The sequence below is a fragment of the Chionomys nivalis genome, chromosome 5 (assembly GCF_950005125.1).
Source record: "Chionomys nivalis chromosome 5, mChiNiv1.1, whole genome shotgun sequence".
Lineage (NCBI taxonomy): Eukaryota > Metazoa > Chordata > Mammalia > Rodentia > Cricetidae > Chionomys > Chionomys nivalis.
The window spans coordinates 57,788,769-57,794,768 of record NC_080090.1 but is presented as its reverse complement, the minus strand read 5'-3'; positions in this window follow the sequence as shown (position 1 = coordinate 57,794,768).

The window sequence follows — 6,000 nt, the reverse complement described above, 5'->3', positions numbered from 1 at the left end:
GAAGCAACATATAGACAGAAGGACCTCCTACACCAAAGTAATAAAATACATCTCAGGCATTAAAGTTTTAGATAGAACAACTGCCCATCCTCTTCAAGACAGACTGCAGACACCATAACACTGCTGATAATAAAAAAATCCCCCATATTTCACCTGTTTTTCACAATAAATAACCGTAGTATTATCATTGCTACAGAGAAAATTAAATCTAAATCCTTAGGGTAGGATAAGCCCATATTTAAATATCTCCCTATTGTCTACCAACTATCTCTTTTTTTATTTTTCTGAAAAAAAATCCTCCCAATTAGAGTGTCCCTACTGTATTAGTTATTAAATCTTTTAGTCTCTTTTAATTGAGAACAGTTTCAATATCTTTTTAATGACACTGACATTTTGGAGTGACCAGGCCAGACTTACAGAGTTCCTGCAACCTGAATTCACTCAACTGATTGCTTCCATCTGGATGTCGTTCTCCTTATTTCTTCTATCTTCTATTTTTATAAACTGGAAGGTCGGTATAAAGAAATAATGAGGTTCAGGTTAAAGATGTTGAATATGGAAATTTTATAGAAGATGCAATGCGTTTTGGGTCATGTCACATTATGTGACAGAAAAAGTCAGATTGTCCTGCTTTAGGTAACGCCAATCTGAGCACTTGAAATAACTAGAATTGAATATTTCCATTGTAATGCTTTCTTTCTTAAAATTCATATAGTTAGAAAATGAATTTTGGCTCCATGTGAATATATGAATTTTAATTATTATTTCATGTGATTTTTTGTAAATTTGATAATCCTTACCACAAAATAATTTTATCACAGAGTTGAAAAATGGTATTTTCTTCAAATATAATTGTTGTATTTTTTAGTGTGTGAAGAAATATTATTTAGAAATAATATGTAATATTATTATTTATTGTAATACTATATAAGAAAGAAAGCATTATTCCTCATTTTAAGTGGGTGTGTTTATCCTTTACATCTACTTAGTTGTTTCACAATGCACTTTTATAGAGAAATCGCTTCTAGTGGTGATTTGACTCATGAAGTCCCTGCAATTGAACACACCCCTCTTAGAGCTTGCATTCTTGCTTCCTGCCATAAAAAGAAGACAAAAAAAGAAAAGATAAGAAGACAAGAAAATGTTTCCAAACCAAAACCCCTCAATTGACTACTTTTGCAAACTAATCTTATTGTGTTACCATGAAATTCTTGCTGTAACAAAACTCCAGATACCAAGTCCATTGCTTTTACCAGGGAGGCGTTCCTGAGGTTGGCGTAAGTGAGGAGGAGAGCTAGGAGATGCACTCTAAAAGGATGAGCCAAAGTCAACTAACAGGGACCAGATTTATCATCTTGCTGGAAACAATCAAAAACACATTGGACAATCTATATGGAACAATTTTCAAGGCTTTGGATAGAAGACAACAAGAGATAGTATTTCTCACAATATAGGAAATAAACAGCCTGGATTCTGTGTGCTCAAAGTTTGTTCCCCGAAGAGAGTTTCCAGACCCTGTTTCAGAAGTAGGAGTCCAGAGAGAACAAAGCAGACAGTGTCCAGGTCAATGGATTAGGCCACACAGCAGTGAAGCCACACTTTCCCCCTCAGATCTGGGCCATGTACGTATGATAACTCTCCAGTGCTGAAGCTACCGTCCAGGATAACACATCAAGGGCAGAAAGGAGTGCTTCCTATCACCAGCTAGACTGGAAAATCCTAAGATGCACAGAAAAGACTGGGTCAATCCTAGGACGTGTTTCTATCCAACCTAACACGTCTGACAAACAACACTCCACAAGTTGAAGCTCTTTTCCTATGATTCAACTGTATTTCAGAAGAAACTAGATTACTTATAGGAAGCAAACATTTCTAGCAGCCAAGAAGCTGGCATTCACAAAGTCTGGAATCTCATAATTCAAGAAACTGCCACATACACAAAGAATGAAGAATATATGACTTTTAGAAATGAGTATCTCAATCAGCTGAAAAGACACATACTAAAATTACTAACAGTTGTTATAATATTCATTTATTAAAAATGTTAACCAGAAATACAGGTGTAATATAGATGGTAATAAAAGTTCTCAAAACGGAAACTAGTCTCCCATGAAAATACATCAAATGGAATAATACATCACAAAGGTGAGACACAATATAAGGAAAAAAACAGTGATCTTGAAATCATAACAATAAAAATTCCTATACAAACCACAGGGCAAATAATTACAAAATTAAAGGCCACCAGTGCATTGTGGGAAAAATATTAAGTGACCTACACATGTATAATTGAAATCCTATTTAAATGGGTCATGAAAAATATACTTAAAGAAACAATTGCTAATAAGATTCTGAACTGGATAATGACTGAAGACCCACAGACAATAGAACAGCAAAATTACACAGATACACATGAGAAACCATTTGTTCAAATGTGGTGATGCAGCAAAGGGCATTAAAGCATCATAAGAAGGAGGAAATACTACAAATGAGACATTAGGCAAGGGAGGCCATAGTGCTCAGGAACAGGAATGGCGGCCCAACAACACCTCCAAAGTACTGTGACAAACGGTGGCACACTGGAATGCTGCTTGTAGTAGAATCATTGGCTCATTCAAAACAAGAAAGAAATCCTTAGCTATGCAAAAGCTAGAGAACCTACAGAAAAGCATTGAAGGCACTCTTTCAGACAGAAGGAAAACCACACAAAATGGAACCATATATTGCCAAAAAGAAGTGCATTGGAAAGTGGTAGCTGTGTGGACAAACCTGGGATCATTTCTACTTTCCAGTTGTCCCAAGATAATTTTAATAAAAAATAAAAATAATAATGTATTTCAGGGATTATCCTATCTGGGGATGTAAAATGCATTAAAATGTTAGGAAGGGAGACAGAGACAAAGAAACAAAATACTAAGATAAGGACTTCATAGTATCACTATGAAGTGATAAGGACATTTTAAAGTTGGTTGTGACCACATAAAGATGTATTCTACCAATCCCAAAGCTGCTATCAGGACAAAAAGTAAAACTGAAGCAAATAAATCAACAGAAGACAGTGCTGAAAATATCAGAGACAGTGCAAGGAGACAAAGGGCAGAGTGGACCATTGGAGATGATCCAGTAGGAACCAGGAGGCTGACGTCCTTTCTTCTCTGTCTTGATCATGCAGCCTTGTTCTCCAAGTATCCCTGTCCTTTTCAAAGTCTGCTCTACGCAGGATCTAACTCCTTCCCTTCTGACTCTTAAGTATCCAGCCTTCTAACCCACAGTTCTTCCAGAGATTCTCTTTTAGGATTTCTCACTGAGGATGAGGCCTTCCAGGAAGACTTAGTGACATCATCTGTGTTCTATCCTTGCAAGGGTCTCACCATGTTATCTTCTTATCTGCTCAGATCCTTCAAGCTTCTACATTGATCCAGAACTTATTCTTCAGCAACTGGACTGTATATTCCCTTTATTTCCTTATGTATAAGTCCTTGGGCTATGATTTATGTAAATGCTCTCAAATCCCATCACTTAGTAGAATGTGCTCACAGATTCAACTTTAGGCAGCCATCCTTATCTACAGGAGTCTTCCTGTCTTCCTTGCTCTTCCTTGTTCTTCATAGATGCACATGGTGGCCTCCTACCTCACGGCAACTGTCTCAACAAGAGCAGCGAACCCTTGTTGAACATTTTAGTGAGCACTGTCTCTCACCCCTTCTCTTCCTTGGCATTACTGTACATTCTAATATCTGGGGTATTCCCTGCTCCTTGAAGCCCTTTTCACCCCTCGATGCTTTGGCACAACACTCTCCTCTCTCTTTCCCATCTGTTTGCCACTCCTTGAGCCCTTTCCCCTCCACCTGCGTCTGATTCAGCATCCCGTCAAATGTTGACTTCTCTCTCTCAATGTATTCCTTTCTGAATTTCTCTTTTTTAAACGTTCCCTCCTTCTATAATTTCACTTTTCATTTATTATACCAATATTGTCAAAATATTTTCCTGAAATCTTTGTCCAAACCCTAAAGCAGACACCCAGTTGCCTATGGGGCATTTCCATCTTTTATTCCACAGATGCTTCAAAGCCATTATCTTCCAAACTTAATAATCCTATTCACCCTCTTAAACATGAGTGACAATGATGGATCGCCAACCATTACATTAACCTACCCTGAAATCTCGTGATAATCTCTGCTCCTTCTTCTCAGTGTCTTTATGATTTTTCTACCATGACATCTGTTGACAGTCTGTTTATGATAATTAGCATTATCATTTCCCAGTTCAAGTCTTATCATCTCTCACTCAGATTATTTGACAGTGTTCCATCTCCCTGAGCACAATTTCCTACAGCCAATCAATAATTCATACAGCACTCAGAGAAAATATTCTGAATTGTAACTTAATTATTTCTCTCAATTCAGTTGAATGACAAAGCATATCCTTGGGATAAAGTTTAAATTCCTTAACATGGTTTATGAAGTCAAAGTCCATAATTTACCTCCTCTTCACTAACTCAGTGAGGCAAGAGCCTCACTCCTCTTCTACCTCAGCATCCGCATCCGTCCTGCTGAATTTGTGCAGTGTTTATAGCCAACCCCAGATCTTTCTTCATGCTGTCCTTCTTTTCATAAAGTTAATCCTGTTCATCTTGGCTCTTTCTTCTTTCCCGAAGTCATCTACACTTTTTTCACATTTAGGTGGATCTCCCTTTGGTTCCATGATACTTGACACTTATCTCTCATAAGAGTTATGGAGAGATAATGATGCGGTAATTGTAATTTCATGTTTACAGGTCTGTATTCTGTTTTAGAAGGCTTTGAGAGGGATGTCTTCACTAACTTATGAGTGAGTATAAACATGTTGTATATAATAAGTACTTACTGAACAGTTAATGGACTAATAAGTCTACTAGTATAAATGTGAATGAATGTCTTATATTGTATATTTATTCACAGTACTTAAATTCTTCTATTAATAATTCTCTTTGTGGAATCAAAATATTCCTTGATGGCATGATTGTAAGGCTTATAATATCAACAAAAACCCAAAGTTATCTTTCTTATTTTAGGATGTTCTTAAGATCTCTTAAAATAATAAATATATATTATTTCTAAATGAAGGTGGGACTTTGTTGGTTCTTCTCTGGAGGGGATGATAGTTACGGTTATTGATCACTCACTCATTGCCCGTCAGTATGCTAAGAACTTTCTGGATAATGTTGTTGAGTTTTCATAGCAGCCCAGTGTGATTCCTGGTATCCCATTTTATGATGGTAACAGGCACATGAAGGTTTAGTAACTTCCTCTGAGCTACATGGTTAGTAAGCGGCACTGAGCTTCAACTCTGCGTGTGGAATTCTAAATTGCTATGATTCACTACCACTTAGTTGTCTTAACCTGAGAGCTTTGGTCTGTAAATGTTTTTACTACCCTCCTTTGTCTTAATTTTCATTCTTTATTGTATTTGCATGTAAACATGGAGTCAGCTTCATTTACAGGTCCAATTACATTCTACAAAACCAACTCAGAATTAACTTTATCCATTGAAGCAAAACCCCAAAATGCTCTTTTCTATTCTTGTCGTAAGGCAGAGTGATACTACTTAGGTGCAGTTTCTCTCTCTCTCTCTCTCTCTCTCTCTCTCTCTCTCTCTCTCTCTCTCTCTCTCTCTGTGTGTGTGTGTGTGTGTCTCTCTCTCTGTCTCTCTGTCTCTGTCTCTGTCTCCCTCTCTCCCTCTCCCCCCCCCCTTTCCTTAATAAATTTGAGGAAGACTGCTTGTAGTGTTGAACTCTTTCCTAAATCTCAGGACTGACTGATTTCCAGAGTCCAGTGTAAAATGGAAATGTAAGATTCTTGCTCAAAAGTTAGTGACAGTAGAACATTAGATCAAACATGCAGTTCCCCAAGCACATATCCCTTTGCCCAGGAAGTGTGTCTGTGAAGCTAGTGTGGTTGAGACCCCTCAGAAGCAGCCTTATCAGACAATGATTCCCAGCAATCACTTTGTCTGCAGCTG